At 47.1% G+C, this 21,777-nt stretch overlaps 1 protein-coding gene across 2 annotated transcripts in view; it reads left to right on the top strand.

The window, feature by feature from the left end:
- Positions 1–21,777, top strand: part of Gmds (GDP-mannose 4,6-dehydratase) — a 546,952-nt gene that overhangs the window by 523,346 nt on the left and 1,829 nt on the right. The window contains exon 10 of one of the 2 annotated variants that reach the window (XR_015439275.1): positions 1–21,777. This exon is cut by the window's left edge and continues 45,013 nt beyond it. The exons of the other annotated variant lie outside the window; for it this stretch is intronic. The gene's annotated coding sequence lies outside the window, so the exon portion shown is untranslated. 2 annotated transcript variants of the gene reach the window in all.

Raw genomic sequence — 21,777 nt, 5'->3', positions numbered from 1 at the left:
GCACCATTTATTAAGGAGACAGTCTTTCCTCCAGTGTATGTTTTTGGCCCCTTTATCAAAGATCAAATAGTTGAATGTGTCTGCGGTTGTTTCTGCTTCCCCTGTTCTTTTCCACTGATCCACATTTCTCATTTTGTGCCAGTACCATGCTGTTTTGGTTTTTTTTTTCACTGTAGCCTTATAATATAACTTTAAATCTGGGATTGTGATGCTATTACAAAGAGTTGCTTTTGTTATTCTGGGCCCTTTCTGGTTCCATGTGAATTTTTGGATTGTTTTCTTAGGTCTATGGGGAATGCTGTTGGTTTTTTTATTGGGATTGCATTAAATCTATATATCAGTTTGGAACGATAGCCATTTTGATTATAATGGTTCTACCTATCCAGAAACATGGGATATCTTGCCATATTCTGATGTCCCCTTCAATATTCTTTTTCAAAGTGAGGTAATTTTCACTGTACAAGTCCTTTAGTTCCTTGGTTAGGTCAACTCCTAAATATTTAATTTTTCTACTGTGAATGATATTGTTTTCCTAATTTCTTTTTCAGTGAGTTCATTATTAGTGTATAGGATTGCTATTGACTGTTGTGTGCTGATTTTGTATCCTAGTACATTGCTGAAGTTGGTTATTAATTCAAAGAGTTTATTGGTGAAATTCTTTGGGTCTTCTACATGGAGTATCATGTCATCTACAAGTAATGATGATTTGAGTTCTTCCTTTCCTATATGTATCCATTTTATTTCTTTCTCTTGCCTGCTTGCTCTGGCTAGTGTTTTGAGTATAACATTGAATGAAAGTGGTGAGAATGGGCATCCTTGCCTTGTTCCTGATTTTAGAGGAAGTGCTTTCCTAGTGTCCCCACTTGATATGATGTTAGCGTCATAAATAGCTTTTGTCAAACTCAGGTCCTTCCATACCTATTTTCTTCAGGACTTTTTTTTTTTTTTGGTACCAGGGATCGAACTCGGGACTTTGCGCTTGAGAGGCAGGCGCCAGAACCACTGAGCTAAATCCCCGGCCCTCTTCAGGACTTTTTATCATGAAGGCGTGTTGGATTTTGTCAAAGGCTTTTTCTGCATCTATTGAGATCATCATATGATTTTTGTTCCATCTTCTGTTTACGTGATTCTGCATTAATTGATTGTGTATGTTGAGCCATCTTTGTATCTCGAGGTGAAGCCTACTTGGTCATGATATAAAATGATTTATTCCATTTTGTTTACCAGTATCTTGCTGAGGATTTTTGCATCTCTGTTCATGAGAGAGATTGGCCTATGGTTTCCTTTTTGGGTTGGGTCTTTGTCTGGTTTTGGAATCAGGATAATGCCAGATTCTAGGAATGACTTTGGGACCACCTTTTCCTTTCAGTTACACTAAAGGGTCTGAGTAGCATTGGTGTGGGATCTTCCCTGAGGCTCTTGTAGGACTTAGCAATGAGTCCGTCAGGTCCTGAGCTATTCTTAGTTGGGAGGTGTTTCATTACTGTTTCAATTTCATGGCCTGTTATTGGGTTATTCCTGATTTTTAAGTCTTCTTGATTCAGTTTTGGTAATTCATATATATCTAGGAAACTCTCCATTTCTTCTGAGCTTTCAAGTTTATTGGCTTACAGGTTTCTCAAGTAGTTGGTAATAATATTCTGGATTTCAGCAGCGTTTGATGTAGTTTCACCTTTTTCATTTATAACTGCATTTATCTGTGTCTTTTCTTTCCTTTTTTGGTAACATTGTCTAAGGGTCTGTCTATTTTATTTATTCTTTAAAAGAATCAGCTCTTCAATTAATCAATTAATCAATTCTTTGTGTGTGTGTGTGTTTGTGTGTGTATGTATGTTTTGTCTGTTTTATTGATTTCTGAGCTGATCTTTATAATTTCCTTCCTCAGATCTTACATATTAATTTAATACTCAAATGTATGAAGATGTTTGTTTGTAGCATAACAGCACAGTAGCCTTGACTTAGTTTCCTTTGGTCAGTACTGTACCTTTTTGCCATGGCCAGTGCTCCTCATCCCTACAAAGACATTTTATTTATTTCACTCTGTAACCTGAAGTGAATAGGAACAAGAGTTTTAAACCATGTTACATTAACTTATTTCTGACATTGTAAATTAGCCTAAGATATTACAGGAACATGACTGTTATATAATTTATATCAGAACCTTTCTATAAATATGTGCTTATTACATTTTGAATGCTTCCAATGTACTTTATTTGCTGTTTGTAATTCCAAAAAGGATATGCAAACCAGTCTGTCTAGTTCCTGGATATTTAATAGTGAGATCTCCCATGTTGAAGGTAATGTATTTTTTTTTTTAAGATTTTAAAATTGCTATTTTGTTACAAAATAGAGACCTATTAACAGTTCGAAAGCTTCTTATGTGCCCTCAGGTAAATAACCCTCTGTGCAACAGAACTACACAAAACATCTTCAGCACGTTCTCAGGGTGAATATATACTACATAAATTGATCTTGTGTATTTAACCTTATCTTTTTAATTTTAAAATTGAAATTTTGAAATTTGGTTGTGCTCTGCTGGAGGGGGTTGGGATAAACTGCTTAGGTGTTTGCCTACTTGTCCAGTAAATCACATTTGCATCAGTGTATGTATATACCTGCCAACTTTATTGATATGTCTCTGAATATTTATATTAAAATAATGCTTGTCTTGCAGCAGGTGATCCCATAAAATAGTCACTCCCTAGTCTTAAAAATCTCACTCTGTTTTCCACTAACAACATAGGAATTGATTCTGTGTTGACATTATTCTGTATTGCATCCTCCTCTAGGTGGTGGCCAACTTCTGTCTGTCATGGTGGGTTTAATGTGAAATAAAGCCATTGGTTCTCTGCCATTTAAAAAAAAATTCCTTCCTCATGCTAGCTCTGGATTAGGATTTTTCTTATTTCTCTAGGACTTTGAGGTGCATCATTAGATTATTTATTTGGGCTTACTTGGCTTTTCTGGTGAGAGCATTCACAGCTGTAAGCTTCCCTCCTAGGACTGCCATTGTTGTGCCCAATAGGCTCTGATGTGTTGTCCTGGGAATATCATGTAATTCTAAGAACTGTCTTATTTTTTCCTTAATTTCTTCTGTGACCCATTGATTAATTAACAGTGTGTCACTTAATTTCTATATATTCATATAATTTCTATGGTTTCTTTTGCCATTGATTTGTAGTTTCATTGCACCATGATCGGATAATATGCATGGTAAAATTTCAATTCTTTTGCATTTACTTAATCATGCTTTATTTGCTGATATGTGGTCTTTGTCTTAGTTACTTTTCTCATTGCTCAGACAAAATACTTGATACCCAAAATTAAAGAGGGAAAGGTTTATTTAGCTCACAGTTTGTAGAGGTCTCAATTCATAATCAATTGGCTCCAAGGCAGGGTGGCATGACAGACAGGCTTCACAGAGGAGAAACAGCTCATGGTAGACAGAAGGTAGCAAAGCAAGCAAGCAAGGAACAAGACGAGCCTCTTCCTGTCCTTTATATTGTATCAGGGCTACCGGGATTAGGGCCATGCCAAAACAATCAGTGGACTGATTTAGTAATCACCCACCCTTAACCCTAGCATTGCACCATGAATCAGTCACATATTCCAGATTCAGCCACCTCTGAAAAAGCCCCACATATGACTGCATGAGGCTTTTCGGGGGACATCTGGACACAAGCCATAACATCCTGCCTGTGGCCCCCCAAAGAATCATGCACATCCCTTTATGTAAAAGGCACTTAGTCCGTCTCCAAGAGTTGCCAAAATTGCAACAGTTTCAGCACTGCTGAAAAGTCCAAGTCCAAAGTCTCCTCTGAGATGTAAGACAAACTCTTAGCTGAGAACCTCTGTACAAATGAAAAGAAAGTGAAACACTTCCAAGATTCAATGGCACAAGACAGACGTTACCATTCCAAAAGGTGCAAATAAGGGTATACAAAGGAGTGAGACCAAAGCAATTCCAAACTCCAGCACGGCAAACATTAAGCCCTGAGTTTTCTGTCCAGCCTCCAAGGCAATCTATGGCAAGATGTAAACTCCAAAGGGCTTGGGTGGCTCCACCCCTACAGCGCTTCCAGTGGTTGTAGCTCCCATGGCTTCTCTCTCGGGCAGACTCTGCTCCCTCCTAGCAGTTTTCCTTAGACAATCCACACTCCTGGCTTCTCTAAACTTCTGGGGTCTCCCCTGCACCTTCAGCTTCCCACTCACAGCTTCACACACTGCCTTCTCAGGAGGACACTGCCTGGCCTCCCAGGCCTTCTTCTGAAATCTGAGTGGAAGCTTTCCTCACCCTATAACTCTTACATTCTACACTAAAACCAGCACTACATGCGTGTTGCCAATGTCTGCTACTAGGTGAAGCAGTAGTCAGGCTTCCTTCTCTCTTGACTGTAGGGATTGAGTGCTTGGATCGCAGAGCACTCTGAACCCAGTCCTGAGGAACAAATTCTCTAGGCTGCTGCCATTCTAGAACATGATGTTCTAGGGCTCTTTTCTCAAAGCAGAGTCTTTCACTTTTGCGATTTTGAGGCTGCAAAGTGTGGTGTCCTGCTGCTTCTTGTGATATCCTCAGGCCATCTTTTTATTATCCTTTTCTGAAATACTTGACTTTTTCTTGCTAGTCTTTTCAGCAACCAATTTCTCCTTTGTTTCATCTTTGCAAGTTGCAACTTTACTGGAGTTTCCTTTTTTGCCAAACTCAAAATGTTTTAAATAATTCTGCTGGGCTCTTTGCTCTTGATTCTCAACATACATCTGGCTAAAAGCCCCCAACAGTAGCCATGCCACCTCAACATTACACTGCCTTGAAATTTCTTCTGCAAGACTAATTAGTCCACTACCCATACCTTCAGTCTCAGGAAAAGTCTCTGGAAACAAGCAAAATGCAAACAAACTTTCTGCCAAGCCATAACAGACATCATCTGGAGTCCCAACAGCCAATGCAGTCCTTCTTTCCAGCAGAAACCTCCTGAGCCTGGTCTTTACCAGCATCATTTCTATCAGCTTTCTGGTCTTTTGAGCTCTGACTAGAATCTTCCACCAAGCACACCCTAAGGCTTTCCAGGTCTTCTTTTTCAGCCAGCATCTCCAAACCTTTCCTAACTCTTCCCCTTTCCATAAGCCAGTTTCAAACACTCCTGAACCACATGGTCAGGTACAGTCACAGCAACGACCCCACTTCTGGTACCAAAATCTGTATGAGTCAGGGTTTACTAAAAAAACATATAATACAAGATATAATTTACAAGTTTGGCTTACAATGGCCAACCATAGAGTCAGATGTGGAAGGGTGCAGAGGGTCTGACAGCACACTGGCGATCTGAAAGATCCAGTTGACAGTCTGGAGCTCACTACAGTGTCCTAGGCAAGTCCATATCAGTAGGCCTATGGGTCCGCACCGAAAGGCTGAAGAATCTGCACTGGAAGCTCCAGAGTCTGCACTGGAAGCCAGGAGATGACGTCCAGGGTGAAGGTGAAGACTGGAGCTCCTCCAGAGAAACAGAAACAGATTGGTCCTTCTTCCTTCCCCTTTTATACCATCTAGGTGACAAGCTGCTCTAGGTTGGGTTTTCCACACCCTAGAATGTGGAATTGCTGAGCCATTTTAGTTGTTTCTCTTACTCAAGTTGACACAGTCAATCAACCAATACAGTCTGTTTTGGAGAAAGTTCTACGTGCTGTCAAGAGGAATGTGTATTCTGTTGTTGTTGGGCAGAATGCTCTGTATATACCTATTAAGTCCATTTGTTGAAAGGTTTGTTTCAACTGTGATATTTCTTTATTGGTTTTTTGTTTATTTTATCTAATTGTGATAGTGGGATAGAGTGAAGCCCCCCACCGTTATTGAACTGATATTTATCTGATATTTTTCCAGTACTGTTTGTTTTATGAACTTTGATGTACCATTGTTTGGTGCATGTATGTTTATGGTTATTATCTTTTCCTGTTTAATGGTTTGCCTTAACCAATATATAGTGACCTTCTTCACCTCTTCTATTGGTTTTAAGTCCAGTTTGTCTGAAAGTAAGTTAGCTATTCCTGCTTTTTTTCAGGTTTTCATTACATGGAATATTGTTTTCCATCCATCTAAGAATTTCTTTTTGGATTAAATGTGTTTCTTCTATACAGTATATTGTTGAATTTTGTTTCTTGATTCATTCTGCTAATCTGTGTATTTTTATTGGTGAATTGAGTCCATTCACATTGATGGTTTTAACTAATAGGTATTGACTTATTCCTGCAGTTGTATTATTTTTCTGCTGCTGATTGCTTCTGCCCCATCTACTTAATTGCTCTCCCTGCCTAGTGCATGCGTTCTATTGGGCCTTTTGGCATTGTTATTTCATTGTCTTTTTCTAGGATATTCTTGAGAATTTTTTGAAGTACTGCTTTAGAGGTCATGAATTTCTGTAGGTGTTCTTTATCATGGAAATATCTTATTTCTGTCAATTTTGAAAGCTAATTTTGCAGTATATATCAGTCTGCATTGGAAATTGTTTTCTTTCAGGGCTTGAAACACTTCACTTCATGTTCTTGACTTTAAGGTTTGTGTTGAGAAGTCTGTTGTAATTCTGATGAGTTTTCCTTTATAAATGTTGCAGTGCTCTTTTATAACAGCTTTTAAGATTCTGTTCTTGTGTTGGATTTCTGGTACCATGCCCATGATGTATCTTGGGGTGGTTCTTTTCTGGTCATGGCTATTGGCACACCCTAAGAACCAATAATGTACCACCACCCTTAACCATAGAAAAGAGATTTATAGTTATAGTATATTCTCTAAGATAAATCAGATATTGATCTACAGTAAATATCTACTCAATAGAACAACTTTACCTTCATTAAAAATAGAACAGTATTCAACCATAGTAAGATTAACCATCTTCAGCCTCCTAAATCTTAATGGTTATACTGGTAAGGACAGAAGTTTCAGGGAGTGGGAGTATGATAAAAGCAGAATTTGAAAAATTAGGCAATGGGAGATGGGAAGAAGGTGATAAAATTAAATTAAGGATCATATGACAGTAAAAGGAAATTAGTAGTATTAGATACAAGTAACAAAAAACTAACAAGGAGAGAGAAATAATAAAAAATAGAGAGTAAACTAGATAAAAAATAACAAAGGAACAAATTGAGAGCGGGGAAGAAAAGAAAAGAAGAAAAAAGGAGAACCCAATCAAATAAAAAAGTAATAATAAAAATGGGGAATGAAAATGGGAGCTAAAACTGCAAACACTACCAAAAAATAATAATAATAATAACCAATATAGAAAAAAATGGGTCAAATGAAGAAAAACAAATTCTTATACTTTCCAAATGAATCGTTTTCTTCTGGAAGCTGCAGTCTTTGGAATCCAGCAAGTCACATTCCTCTCTGCCCCTTTTTATAGTCTGCAGGTTTGTGTGGTACCCATCTGTAAACTCTAGTCTGTGGCAACTGTCTAGACATGTCTGTACTTGTGTTTGTACACGGGGAAGCAATCAGACCACTGTTCTCCTCTGGATGTAGGAAGTAGGACAGGAGCTCAAGCAGACTGCTGGACTCAATGCCATAATCTTCAGATACAGCCACCTCTGACAGCCAGAACCCCTGAATCTCCTCCCACCACAGAATGTAGGCCCCATGTCCTTTCCTGGCCTGAGCTTGAACTTCTCAAGGGATCTCTGGGGATCTGTGTCCAACCCTCACCCTCTCACCAGTCTGTCTCCCATGGCTGTCTGTCACCAAGTCCTGGGCTTAGGTAACACTTCAGTCCCAGAGTGAGACTGTAGTGTAGGTGTTCCATAGCCCAGTCCCACACAACCAGCCCCTTCCTAAATAGCACTCTGGCAAAAAACACTCTGGCATTATGGCAGATGCTGCACTGGATTTCTTCTCCAACTCTGTCCCACTGTGCAGAAGTCACCCTCAGGGTGAAAGCCTACGCTGGGTTGGTTTGTTTGTTTGTTTTTTCAATAGACATCCACATGTGCTTCTCTTGGGGTTTGTCACTGCTGGCCCATCTGTTATTTCAGCCTCCAGCAACCGACTCCTTCATGCTCACCTTTTCTCTGAGGTGTTGACCTCTTCTTTGCTCCAGTTGGTTGTTTGATAGTCATTTGTGTGACTCTATCCTTTTCAGAACTATGTACAACAATGAAGTTTCTCCAATGTTCTCAGGGAATTTCAGGTAATCCAATCAGAATCTTCTATTCCAAACTTTGGCCTCATCCAAGAACAGGTCTGTCAGGGGGTTGGCACTTCTGCAGCCCCATGCAGAGAGAAACAAAGCACAGAGCCAGCTCAAGAGTTGGTGGTGTCCACGGCTAGGGTGCAGGACCCATGGATATGCATGGGCCCACGTGTTCTGTGGGAGCCACAGGCCTGTGCATTCCAATTTTGTTTTCATTAGAACAGTCCGGTTTTTCCTTTGCTTGCTTGTGTGCTGCCATAGTGGAGCATCACCCACAGTGTGTTGGGGACATCGCAGTACACTTAAGGTCATATGATTCCACATCCTGAGACAGCCCACCCTGCAGTTCATAAGAAACACAGCAGCTGTTAACAGTCACCTGGAAGGCAAGGCACTGTCTGCCCTGACTGACAGGGGCCTCTTGTGCGGAGTGGGCAACAGAAGGGGTGGGAATGAGTGGGAGATGTGAAGAACACTGAGGATGGACATAGCAGAGGAGATGAGTGAGTATGAAGCCTCTCAGGGTGTTATAATTTAAATCTGAAATATCCTCCAATGACTCATGTTTGGGGTTGGGCCTGGTCATCATGAGTGGGGATTGAGGCCTGCAAACCTCCGTTCCTCTGTGCTTCTGACTGCCATCACTGAGCAGCTGTCCTCTGCCCGGCCTTCTATCATGCTGTTTCTGCCAGGAGCCAGCTGACCTCGGACTGAATCCTCTGAAACCACGAGCCAAAATAGACCTCTCCTCCTTTAAATTGTGGGTATTGGGTATTTTGTCCCAGTGCCAGAAAAGTGATAGTACACTAGGTGACCAGTATATCACTTCCACACCATGCTTCAGATGGTGGCACAAATGAGGAACTTCAGTAATGCGTGTGTCTGGAATTTCAGCCAAAGTCCCTCTGACTCTGAACCCAGGGGTACAATTTGAATGAATGAGTTGGAAGGATGTTTGAGGCATTCAGAAGGTTTCTGCCTGAGGAGAGGGACTTCGGGTCACTGGGAATGAAGGGTTACTTAGAGGGCCATTGGCACCAATGCTCCAGAACTAGAGTGGAAGAACTAACTTGAGCCCCTAGGCCCTGGCATAGTCACTTTGTGTGCATTGACAGTGGCAGTGGCTGGTACTGATTGAGTACCGGCTGGACACCAACCACTCATGAGTTCCCTCCTGCTTATTCATAGGTACAAAGGAATGGGTTTGTAAATGATGGGACTGAGGCCCAATGAGCTCAGCTCAATCAGAAAATAAGTGGCAGAATTGGGCTTCCACTTAGATCTGATGCCAAAGTTCATGCCAAGCAGGTGCTAACTACTCAACACCTGGGGTCCCACTGTCCCCCAAGCCACACTCCAGACCCAGTCCAATTCCCAGAAGGTTCTTGGAACCGTTTGGGCCCTTGAATTCCCCTTTCCGTATATGGATGGCTTCACCCTGGCTCTTTGCCTTCCTGCCTCCTGCTGTTTCCTCATAGCCCAACTCAGGGAATGTCTGCTCTGAGAAGCATTTCCTGAGTCCTCTCCTCTGTCCCACTGTGAGGGCAGCTCTTCTGGAGACAAAAATGTTGGACAAGTCATCCATTATTTATTTCTTCAGGTGCCTTGGCCTGCTAAACACTGGGCAGTTATGGCTCCTGCCACACTCCTTCTCCCCCTACCCCACGTCCCTCTGCACATCTCTATATCCTACGCTCATGCTGAATCTGACCCCGGGTCCCTGTCACCCTTCTCTCTATCATCTACCCTATGCATGGCACAGGTGCTGACGTCCACTTCGTAGTCTCTGGTTCTGACCTTGAGCCCCTGGGGCTAGGTGTTTAGGTCAAGTGCATGAAGGAATAAACATTTCTGGATTCAATGACCAAATAGATTTAAGCGTCCTTTTATGACAACTTTTACCACACAGATCACTACTGTTAATACCACAGTGATAATGTAAGGTTTGTCTTGCTTTCTGAACTCTGACCAGCTAAATTCCAGGCCTAAGTAGATTTGGACAAAGTCTGTAGCTATCTTGGGGTCTCCAGACCTGCTCTTCTCATATCCAAGTGCACAGTCTCTAACAGTGTGGTCTCCTTCCCTCTGCAGACTCTGAAAAGTTGCACATCCCAAAGTGGAACTGTGTTTCTCTTTGTCATAGTCATGGTGGCTGCATAAATAAGAGCCCAACCATTCATTTTAGTTCTGTGAGCTGAAGTCTTTTCAGAGAAAAGGGTGTTCTAAAGGAGTCAGCTTCCTCCTTTGGAAGTCTCCTGAGCTCCAGAGTTACCACACCAAGCAGTTCTTAGTATTCCTTGTGGTCTTCCAAAGCAACTGTTTCTTGAAGAATCTGCCCCAAAGCCAGGTCTGCCAGAGAAAGTCTCCTAACAGTGCATGGCCTTGGGTTGTCAGGGATGCATGAGTGGAATCCTTGCATGCGCATGTGTAGGGCCCGATGCTCTGTGTCTAGCTACTCACAAGGTCTAGGATCATCACTGATCCTGATAGTTCTGGAGGAATTGATAGTTATTTCTGAGAAAGTTACATTCATCAGATAAATCAAATCAAAGACGCTTTCTCTCCTGCCAAGCTTCCCTTTATAAAACTCTTCACCTGCAGCTGGAGACAAGTTATTTTTGCTCTGAAAACCCAGGTTACATCAGGCTTCTCCTAGGACACTGCTGTGACCTGAAGGAGCCCTGTGCTTATTTCATCCTGCTCTCTCCTGGCGCCCCGCCCCGATATCTGCTGGGACCTCACTGAGGCAAGCGGTGTAACCTGCTGCTTTCCTGTTTCTGGCACCCTACGGAATGAAAGCGTGTGCTGTTTCTTCGGCCTCTATCTTTAACAAGTTCTTCCCTGGGTACACACTCCACCCTCAACCAGAGCTTCTACTTGGGGCGGAACAGCTTTGCTCATGGTTGCTCTCAAGAGTGAAGTCCCTGGGAGAAGTGGCCTAGACTTCGGAATTTGAGTCCAGGCTCCACCTAAGAGGGCCAGCGCAAAGTTACTGAATTTGTGGGAGCATCATTTCCTTATCTGCATGTGGGGCCATTGGCAGGTTAAGCAGCATGGGGTGCAGCGTGTCTGCTACATAGCACAAGAGGGGTCCAATCAGTAGGTGTTATCACTGGCTTTAAAGGGTCCCGGGCCCACCCCTCACCCAGTTGTGACCCTGGAGAAGGACCCTCACGCACAAGCCCCTTAGCAAAGGCTTCCTATTGCTTACCGGTCACCATGGGTCAGGCCACTGGGATAGTGCTCTTCGTGGTGGGGGGCTTGTTTCCCCCATTAGGATGGTGTCTTGCCTGGGGCCACAGGTAGCACAGGCACCCGCTGTGTGGCTGCAGTGTGGTATGTACCCTCAGAGAGCCCAAGCTGTGGAGGGATAGTTCCCGGTGGGTCCAGCACTGTGTTCCCTGGACCTCATTCAGCTCCCCGATCCCAGCAGCAGGGCACCCAGTGCTGGCTGTGTGGAGCACAGGAAGCAAGTGCCCCGCTGTGATAAAGATCAGGTGCAGGGCAGGGCCTGTCCCTGGCCTATGTGCTGCTCACACGGCTTCCCTGGCTCCCAGCTTGACGCACACCGGGTGCCCTTGGCTGCCACACCCACTGTGGAACGGTGACAGGCCAGGATAACAGCTGGGTCCCCAGCCAAGGAGCAGGCACAGGGCCACTCCAGGGGAACCCTGGGAAATCAGGCCTGGGCCTGTGGGCTGCTGAGGAGTTTAGAGCTCAGCCTTGCAGGGATGCAGGGCTGTGGAGGGGCTGCTGTGTGGCCCTAGGCAGCCCCTCCCTTCTGAGCTCCCCGCCCACAGGGGCCCCATCCCTCTCCCCAGCCAGCACTAGCCTTCTGGGAACTTTCCAGGTGACCAGGGAGGACCTGCTCACTTGGACCCGTGGTCCTGTGCACAGGTCCGGGACGCAGACTTGCTGGGATACAGTACAGTGAAAGCAATTGAGAGCCCAAGTGTTTGCTTCTGCCAGCCTCAAACCCACAGTAGTCTGTTTCCTGCCCTGATCAAACTTTTACTGTGTCTTTCTTCCCTGAAATTCAAGAATGCTAGGGCTGGGGATGTAACGCAGTGGCAAAATGCTCTGCTAGAATGCACAAGGCCCTGGGTTCAATCCCCGATCCCTAGGACCCTACAAAAGAGGGGAGTCAGGGACCCTAGTTCAGTGACTCATAACTGTAATGCCAGCTACTCAGTAGGCTGAGGCAGGAGAATTCCAAGTTCCTGCAGAGTCTAGGCAACTTAGCCAGGCCCTGCCTCAAAATAAAATTCTTAAAAGGGCTCAGTATGTAGCTTGATGGTAGACTGCTTGCCTGCCCTGCGTTCAATCCGCAGGAGAAAGGGGTGGGGGGAGAGACCCACTTTCTCCATCCATAGGCTTTGTAGAATTCATGTGGCCAGAATTCTAGGATTGTTGTAGGCTCCAGGCTATCCTTATCCATCCCTCCTTCCTGTGCTTATTTGTATCAAAGAAGAGGTTCCTGGTTGGCGGTTTTATCGACTTCCTGAGCAGGAGCAGTAGTGGGGAGACAGACATTTCCAGGACAGATTTCTGTGCCATGAGGAACTCACCCTTTCATTTCCTCTGACCCCGTGCACCTCTGGTCCGCATCTCTCAGCCCCTTTGTCTGTCAGGGATGTGCCAAGGTGGCATAGTGCCCTGCAAACTCTAGCCCGGAAAGGTGCTTTGTGAGAAAGAGACAGGCTGAAGAGTAGGGTCCTAAAGACAGGCCTAGGGCTGGGGCAGAGCACTCGCTTAGCGCATTCGAGGCTCTGGGTTCCATCCCCAGTACAAGCGGTGATCCACCCAGTCAGTCCATTAAAATAAAGAAGGACCTAGCTTCGAGCAGAGAAGAGCAGAAGGCTGGTGGCCAGAAGCTGCAGGGGCCTGGCCTCCCTGGGGCAGCAGCGGGTCATGGAATAAGACCTGCTCTTACAATCCCATAACACGTCACTGCTCAGCCGTGCATTCTGTGCGCAGCGTGCTGTTTCAGGCTAGCTGGCAGAGTGTGTCCAGATCGTGTTATCTGTGGACAAGAAGGCCCGCTCCATCCCAGGCCGCATGGCTTGGACACTTGGCCTTGTCAGCGAGGCTGGTGCCGAGGCAAACAAAGCACCTGCCAGGCATTGCTGTGTGGAATGTCATACTCGGAGTCCCCACCAAAGCTTTCATCAAAGCACCCTGATTATTTTCCACTGCATCTTCCTGAAAGGATGTTATGATTTTCTAGATGTCTGGTGGCTGGCGATAAATCAGGCTTTTATGATGTCATGTGAAAGGCCACCTCTCGGACTTCCTCCCGCCGCCCCCGGAGGATAAAAGTGGGACGTGCTGCGTAGGGCACAGTGGATCGGGCTGACTTAACCCCTGGGGCCCTGTCCTAAGGCTTGGGCCACGGGCGAAGGTGCGCCTTCCCCGGCCGTAGAGGGAGGACGGAGACCCTGAGTCCAGAGACCTCCTCAGGGAGGCTTTGGCACCGAATTGAGGTTCAAAGGAGCAAGTGTGTCCTGCAGAAGGACAGGAGAAGTCACGGGGGATTTTACAAAAGTCTTTCGAAAGAGTCCCTGTTGTACAATCTTGGAAAGGAGAGGCTTCCTTGAAGAAGAGATAATGCATCATGCCTATGAGGCTGGGGTAGAATGTCACGCTCAGCGCTCCAAGCGTTGGACATCCATGCATGCCTTTGAGGAGGGAGGGCTCTGGGTGAAGCCGGAGCCTGGGGTTCTTTATCCTGAGCCCTGTGTCCCTCGCCCTGTCCAGTTGACCTGCAAGTCCCCATGCTCTCCCTTCCACATGGGTCCTGAGCTCTTCCCATGGCCACATCTCCTTCTCCGCTCACTCATCCGCTCCCTCCTGCTCTGCAGCTCTTATCTAACACGGTGAATGTCCACTGCCCGCTTTGAAAACCACCATGACAGCATCAGGCTCCAAGGAAACCTTGGGTCCTGGAACAAAGCCAGACTCCTTGCTTCCACTATGGCTGACTTTTTACAAGCAGGTTCTTTCACTGCAGATCTGTGGACAAGGGGGAGGGGGGGATTTAGCTCACTGGTGCCGCTGCCTGCCTCACAACCATAAGGTCCTGAGTTCAATCTCCAGTACGAGGGAGAGAGAGAGAGAGAGAGAGAACCATGACACCCATGCACATACATAGAGTAAACAAATCTGCAACTCCAGTGAGCTTCAGGCTGCATCCCATCCTCTCCAGCATGGAAGGGAAGGCGGCCTGGCCAGCCAGGGGAGCCAGGCTCCATCCAGCTGCATGCGGAGGTGGGAGAAGAGGGATAACCCTTCACAGCCCGTTCCCTGGCCCTAGTCCTGCAGAGCCACCCGCAGCCATCCGACCGGCCACTGCTGCACAGACCGAGCGCCTTTAGGAACGGCCAGGTGCATGCAGGCTGAGCTGCTGTGTCAGCCAAACACAGCCAAGAGTGGGGTGGGTCTTCAGTGGGGAGGGCCACACATTGGGAGTCTTCAAGACAAAAACAACCCACCCAAGAGATGTGCGTAGGGCTGGAATTCAGTCCCCACTCTGAAAAGCCGCTCGGCCCCAGGAGCCCAGACCTCGCCTCCATGTATGTGTCCTATGTGTCCGCACGTGCTCCAAGGGGCAAGCCGTGTGGCTCAGAGAACAAAGCTTGTGACAGCTTCTGCAGAGAAGGGCCTGCGCCCCGTGTCGGGGACCCGGGACTCATGGCCTGCGCTGCACACCTGTGGAAGTCCTGCAGCCCTCTCCCCCAGCCCTCCTGCAATCCACTCCTGCCCGTCAGTCAGACCTCTGATGGATGTCTCCGAATCCCTCCCCTCTATCCTCCGCTCCCCGCGACTCCTCCACGCCTCTGTGACCTTTGTTATCTCTGCCCAGAGGAACGTGGTCACCATAACAGCCAATGCCTGGCCTTGCCCCAGTCGCCCCAGTGCCTGAAGCGCTCAGTGTCTGGTGACAGGCAAGAGTTGGGAAATACATGCAGTAATTGGAGAAAAGCAGGATGCGCACAGCCGCGTACTCCAGCTACAGCTACTTAGGAGACGATGATCTGACGTGGAACTGAGGCTGGGCTGTAGCTCAGCGGTAGAGCACTGGCTGAGTGTGGTGGGGCCCTGGGTTCTGTCTCCAGCACCAAAAAGCAAGGAAGGGGGAGGGAGGGAAATGGTGGGAAGCGCCTCTCACCTACAGTCTTGGATTTTCGCAGCTACCCTGCCGGGTAGGTAGGTTCCCCCATTTTAGGGTTTCAGGTCTCTCCTTTCATGTCTCCGTGTTGGGGTGCTGTCCGAACACACTTCCACGCACAGTGTGATGCAGTGAACACACACGCTGACAGTACGCTGGAGAGGTCCTATAACTCGAGCTCCTCTCTGCCACCCAGGGCCCACTCTGCGTCTCCCTGCTCGGTGCTCTCCCCATAGCTACCGACCTCGTTTCTGTCCCCAGGGAGCTTGCCTGCTCTGAAACCACATGAGTATCAGGTCTCACCGTGATGCTGTCCACCTGCACGGTGGGTGTGCTGGTGTCCCTGCATGTGGACATCGTGTTGTGCAGAGCTCTCCTTCCACTCAGCATGGAGTAGTGTACGGTATGGTGCTTGCACTGGCTTCTACAAAGGGTCTCGTCCTTTGAGCACTGTGGCTGCCAGACCAAGAACCAGAAATCCAGCTTTCTAGTCCAAAAGCCTACCACTAGATGGCTTTGTGACACTGATCAAGTCATTTGGCTTAAACATCTTTACAGATGAATTCAGGAGTAGGACTCGGCTCCTCTCATGAAGGCATAAAGGAATAGCAGGTAACCATGTGGTGTAGCTCCTGAGAGCCAGTTAAAGCTCTCTGCTAGTCGTGGTAGTAAGAAGCCAACTGAATAGGTAAACAAAACCCGGGAAAGCCCAAGGATTCATCCTTATGCTCATCTTTTCTCTGTACCTCTCAAGAAACTAACAAATGTCAGGATAGTTGTCTTAATTTTTCCTCAAAAAGCCAAAAAGCAATAATGTAGATGTGGTCAGTTGTCTGGTTAATCCTAAATTTCCTAAGAAGCTACTGTGGGAGTAAATGCTGGCACCCATAGCTGTACGTTGTGAGTGGTCCTGTTATGTCATTCATGTTTGGCTTCGGTAAGGAGAGGGATGGATTGTTGAAGTGAAGGTTTTGGAACTAGAGGACTTTAATGTACTACATAAATTGAAGGAAGCCTCAATGGGAGAAAAAAGCCCAGCCCATCTATATTGTGGGGGAACTTGTATTCTTTACCCTGCTCTTTGCCGCTAATGTTTGAAACAGTGGGAGGATTTTCTAAGCGCTGGGGTAGATTTCCTAACAAAAGGAAAGAAGCTTGAGGAGAATCACCTTTGCCTTGTGCAACTCGGGTGCCCTGTGGCCCAAGCTGGCTTCCCAGATCCCGGATGAGAAGGCGTTGGCCAAAGATTAGCCAGAGGACAGTTTGGCTTTGAGCTCCAAGATGCTTTGCACAGAACTTTCATCTCTAGGAAAGAGGCACCTGGAGTAGATACAAGATCTCCTGAGTTGCATCCAAATGTGATTGTCCTCAGGTTTAATTAGCTGAAGCCTCTAAAGTGCTTTGAGGGCGGAAAGTACTAAGTGGCAAAAGAAAAGCTGCTGTAGTGTTGTGTTCAGAGCGCCACTTGCTAATTATGTCACAACAATCCCTAATCAGTCCACTTAAAGGTGCTTTATCTCCTTTCCTCGGGGCTTATGCCACCTCCTTCCAGCAAGGATAAATCTTTATAACCAGGGTCCAGTTATTAACACGAACCAGTCATTTCCGAGCTTAAACATGGTGCTGACTCGAAGCCTGGAGTGATGAGGTCACCCACAATCTTATCTCCCTTTCATTAAATGGCCCCTGCATTACAGCTGTGCGTCAGCTGTCCCACCCCTCCCCACCCCATTCTGCCGGCCATCAGCTGGCCCGAATGAGGGTCAGAGGAGGAATCAGAACAGGGGCTGCAATTACTGCTTTCCCTGGGCCCACACCACTTTAAGCACCAGAATCAAGAGGCAGAGCTGTGGGAAAAAGTTAATTCTTCCATTGCAATCATAGACTTCAAGCAGAAGCAAAGAGCTGTGGTGGCCGATCAGTACCAGTGAGGCACTCTGGGTCCCCAAGTTCTGTGGGCTCATTTTATTTAAAGCAGCCGGCTAGACACCAACCCTCAAGTAGGGAGCTTCCCAGCTACTAGGCACAGCTGCTGGCAAATGCTGGCCAGCTCAGTGGCACCTGGTCCCGCCATGCTCAGGGATGGGGCCCCTCCTCTGCCCCAGCCAAGGCTACGGGCAGGCAGGTGGGCACCCGGCAGGAACATGTGACTAAGAAGGACAGGGAGCACTTCTGCCTGTAACTCAACCACGCTGTCCTGAAAGGGCTTTCCTGGAATATTTTATAAAACTCTATTTAAAAGGAACTTCATGAATTTAAAGCCTGGATTCCCCTTCAAGTCCCCTCTTGGTGTCCTCAGGGGACTGGTTCCAGGACCCCACACAGCCAAGTCTGCAGATGCTTAAGCCCTGATATACAATGTCTGTATTTGCGTGGGGGGCTTACATCCTCCTGTACGCGTGCAGCCCTGTCCAGGTGACTCATAACAACTGACACAATGTGGATGCTCTGTAGTGGTTTCACTGCATTGCTTAAGGGTGATGACAAGAAAACAATCAGTACGTGTTCGCCACAGGACCCAGCTTCCCCAACAGTTTGATCTGCAGCTGGTTGAACCTATGCATGTAAAACCCCTGGATACTGATAGCCTGTAGAGCCCTTCTTGCCTAATTACATCTCCCTTCCTAGTTAACCATTTGTTTAAATAAAAATAAAAAAATTCATCTATATATGGGCTCCACTAGGAATGCAAAAATTAAGCTCTTCCTTTGTCAAATTGATTTGAGTTTTTAACCCCACCTCTGCTGTATGGACAGCCAGACACAGGAAGAGGACAGGTGGATGCTTTCTAAGAAAGCTCCACACCTTGCTGCTGCTTCCTGGGTGCCTGGGTGTCTGCATAGATGGATGTGCTGCTGCCAAGCCTGTGCTTAGGACTCTTCATAGCTGCTGGACCCAAATGACAAATGTGACCTATTAAGCAGCACACACACACTCCCAGAAAAACGGGGTTGTGGCAGGAGCCCAGGTCCTGAAGACCCCTCAGGCACCACACGGGAGCACAGGCCAGCCTGTCTGACTCGTGACTAATGGGGCTAACATTGAGGCCACCAGCGTGGAGGGGACAGAGGACAGCAAGAGGACCCTGGGGTGGGCAGCTGGAGTCCAGGGCCCTCATGCAGGGCCTGCTCACTCGGCTCATCTCCACTTGCTGACTGACTTGACTTCCCAGAGGCTGGCCGAGGCCCCGGCAGCCCTGCTGATGGACATTCCCCCTGAGCCCGCTTCCTGAGCAGACAGACAGCCTGCTGTTCTCGTCTTGTCTCTTATCGCCCCTTGTCATTAAAGGAGAGGCCTGGCTTCAACTTCAATTTGTGCTGATACACAGCAGTGATGGGGAAGAGAGGGGAAGCTTGTTACTGCTCCCTGCTCCGAGGCTCGCTCCTCCCTGGGAAGGATTAAACCAGAGCCTGCACCGTGAGCTGGAGCTGCCGGGCCAGGAGAGACTGTGCCACCTCCTCCTGGGGCTCTCGGCCTCGGGGTCCTGCTGGTCCCAGTCTTGATCCATGCTGCCCAGCTCGATTCCACTGGGCTTCTTCCCGAGGCTGTGCTGCCTTGTGTGTCTTCAGCAGTCCCGTCTTTCCCAGAAAACGTGTCACCCCGAGAGCAGAGCTTCCCTGCTCTCCATTAGCATAAAGTTAGACAAGGGCCTCTTCTGTTCCCTTGGAACTTGAACTTTTCCTTAGTTTTGCTTTTCTAAGAGAAATAGGAGGAAAAACTGAATATATCTTGTGCCACCCTCAGCTCCACGGTTCAAATTCCTGAAGATGTTCAACCAGGTTTCCACCAGTCTTGATTTTCCTTAGTAACATTCCCTGTCTGTGCACCTTGTCCTTGTTTATAGCACTGCTGCGCTGACTTCTTTCAATATGTGCACTAGAAATTTAACAACATCCTGCCGAAAGATTTCACACTCTTAAAATGTCTCCTCTCCTCAACACATGTTCTTTGCAAACCTTACCAGCAAACCTGTTTCGGAAATATGGCATCCAACACAGTTCAAACTAAATTTTAAAACTGTCCCAAAGCAAACTCAGTGAAAGGGGAAGAAAAGAAATTAGATTATGAACTTGGAAGGTTATCCTGCATGATACAGGGTACTTACTGCACAGCATTTGCTACCATGAATTTAGGGAAGGGGCCGCTGAAGGGATTTAAGGTGTTAAAGAACCACCGAAATAAGGTCTGGGGAAGGAAAGCGGAGTCAACAGTGCAGTTTCAAGGTGTGTTGTTATGTGGGGGAGATGAAAAGGGATCTAAGAGATTGCAGGACAGGGACCTATAGTTAGGGGAGACATAATAGCATGGTGTGGGCTCCTTTTCTGGATTTTCCGTTAACTGCTGTGGGCTCAGGAACTGGCTTAATGATTTTTCCAGGATTTGGTCTGGCGCTTTATCTGTTCACTATAACAAGGACATGAGCCAGGAAAGCCTGAAAAATCACTACAGCCAAACATGCCCTTCTGCCGGGCGATGTTTGTGGCACAGAGCAGGGTGCTGAGCCCCTCAGGATTGGGCCCAGATGCTGTAGCCAGAGGACAACTCCTAAAGGCCAGGCGAACAGACAGCAGTGCAGAGTTCGAGGGAGAGGGAGGAAACAAACGGGAAAGGCCCATGCTGTTTTGCTGCTGTAAAATGCTCAGTTAAACCTAATTGAATTTGACAATAATAAATTACATATTGAAACTGTATAGTTCACCTAAGGAATAGCAATGAAAACAGTGAAGACACCAGAAGCCAGAGTTCAGGAAATGTCATATTCACATAGAAATGCTTTAAATTTTTCTCAGAGGTTCTTGTGTCTTTTTTTCCAGAAAGACTCCAGACCACCCAGTGCACAGAGTCCTTTCTGGAAACCGTACATAAAATCATCACTTTCACTCGGCTTCTACCCTGTTGTCTTATTATGGCTGTAAGCCTACAAATAAAGCAGGAGCCAAGCTGCCCACAGAGAAGAGGGACACGGACAAAGAGCTGAATATAAAAGCAGGCCGTGTCACGGCCTCACTCACCCTGCTCCCAGGGCCTCGCTTCCCCAAATCCTGCCCTTCTTGCACAACCTGACTGTTCTGCAGGCCAGAGGAAGCTGTGTGTAGTGGAGGATCCCACTCAGGCCTCCTGCCACACTGCAAGTGTGCCTGTGCCCAACCTTGCAGATGAGTGGTGGGCTTTTCCTAAGCGACAGTGCAGCAGAGCAAGGCATGTCTTCAAGAACGGTTAGGTACAAACAAGCTGGGACAGCCACAGCCCTTCCTCAGGAGATGATTGGGGCTGGGGACGTTTGGGTGGTGGAGCACTTGCCTCGCATATGGGGTGTCCTGGGTTTAGTCCCCAGCGCTGCAAAACGAAACCAAAAGGAGACACAGACTTGATGGGGCTCCAGCATGTGGACCGGTCCCGATGCCAGCTCAGTGGCGGCTGGCACATGAGCCTCGGTGCCGTTCTGATGGGTTCCTCATCCTCTCCCTTCCCAAGGTCTCTGGGTCTCATCACACTGCAGGGAGACAAAGCCTTGGCAGAGGGTTAAAGAAGCTGCTAGGCTGCAGGCTAAGAGCTCAGCTTAGAACTAAACCGGGAAGTCTAACTGGGCCATCTCTGGTTTCAATGAAATACTTTTACAGCGTTTGGGAGCAATGTCTGTTTCTAAGCTTTGGAAAACCATTTTTCTCTTTCCTTAATTGTAGTTCCCTGGTTGTTTTTATATTATGAGCTACTTGTAGAAAAATACAGGAAACATAATTACAATACAAAGCTCCCTTTCCCAAGCCTACTGAGATCATTTGAAGCCAAACTGGGTTTTAGGGTTTTGCTAACTCTAAGTTCACAGCCATGAGCGGGATCCTTTGCAGCGCTCGCTTCAGCTGCAGCCCGGGTTATGTGACTGAACAATAACCATGCTGCTCCAAGCAGGGAGCTGTTCTAGGGCTGAGGCGGGCGGTCGGCTGGGTTGCTTCAGAACGCCACCCTGCTCAGGTTCCTCTGGGGAGAAAGAATGAGTATCTTTGTGTGACTCCTCTAGTAAAAGAGGAGCATTGTAGAAGCATCTACGAGTGTACTTAGGGAAAGGAAAGAGAAATAAATTACTCGGTTTGTTTTCCCACTTACGTTGGCGCTCCTCCTGCACTGTGCTAATTACTAATTTTGACTCCCACCTTCCCGGGAATCTGTGCACGACTCAGGGCTGGCAGAATGGCTTGTTTTACTCTAGGTAACACTCTGGGGAGGAAATGGGTACTCGGATGTATTGTGAAATTTGAAGCCTGTGGGAGTAGGGTTCATTCAAGGCTAAAAAGCCATGCTGGGTGGCTGAGGAGAGGCTCCCTGAGTCTGCTGGGGCTGGGCGCAGAGCGGACGGACCGCGCCGGTGCGAGGCTGAGCTGCGGAGGTGGCCACTGGGCAGCGCCATCGGGGCCTGCCCAGCCCGGCCCTCGCAGG

This window comes from Heterocephalus glaber, unplaced genomic scaffold (assembly GCF_053883595.1).
Source record: "Heterocephalus glaber isolate CG9 unplaced genomic scaffold, H.glaber_assembly_v1.0 deba00001472, whole genome shotgun sequence".
NCBI lineage: Eukaryota > Metazoa > Chordata > Mammalia > Rodentia > Bathyergidae > Heterocephalus > Heterocephalus glaber.
Note: the sequence above shows the minus strand (reverse complement) of the source record. Positions and strands in the feature narration are given on the sequence as shown.